Source organism: Myotis davidii, unplaced genomic scaffold (assembly GCF_000327345.1).
Source record: "Myotis davidii unplaced genomic scaffold, ASM32734v1 scaffold187, whole genome shotgun sequence".
Taxonomy (NCBI): Eukaryota; Metazoa; Chordata; class Mammalia; order Chiroptera; family Vespertilionidae; genus Myotis; species Myotis davidii.
Window position 1 is genome coordinate 4,448,946 of NW_006383018.1, and position 453 is coordinate 4,449,398.

A 453-nucleotide genomic window follows, 5' to 3' on the forward strand; every position below is an offset into this window, starting at 1 on the left:
GCCTCTTAAGTATGACTATTAAGTGAGTTAAAGGGTGAGTATGGTATACAGAGTGGATACACTGGACAACGAGATAATTAATTTCCTGGGCAGAACAGAATAGTGCTGCACAATTGAAAACTCATGAATTGTTTATTTCTGGAATTTTCCATTTAATAGTTTCAGACTAAGGATAACCACGGTTAACTGAAAATATGAAAGCAAAAAATGTGGATGAGGGGGGATTACTGTCATATATAAGCAAATGTTTTGAAAAGGAAAAAAATGATATTCAATGAAAAGTGTTCCTATGTTACTTTTATAACTAAAGTGAGTTTGGTGTCACTATTTTACTAAACATACATTTGTTGACCCTTCATATTGTGTAGGACACAGAGCTGGGTGTTAGTACAATTCATTGTAACAGTATTTGTTTTATTATCTGAGCATATTTTAATAATCTGCTGGAACAGA

The 453-nt window shown here is 32.7% G+C and overlaps 1 protein-coding gene across 1 annotated transcript in view; it reads right to left on the reverse strand.

Annotated features, from left to right (window-relative positions):
• The window catches only part of CALCR (calcitonin receptor), a 72,467-nt gene that overhangs the window by 21,285 nt on the left and 50,729 nt on the right, over window positions 1-453 (reverse strand). The gene's annotated exons all lie outside the window — the stretch shown is intronic.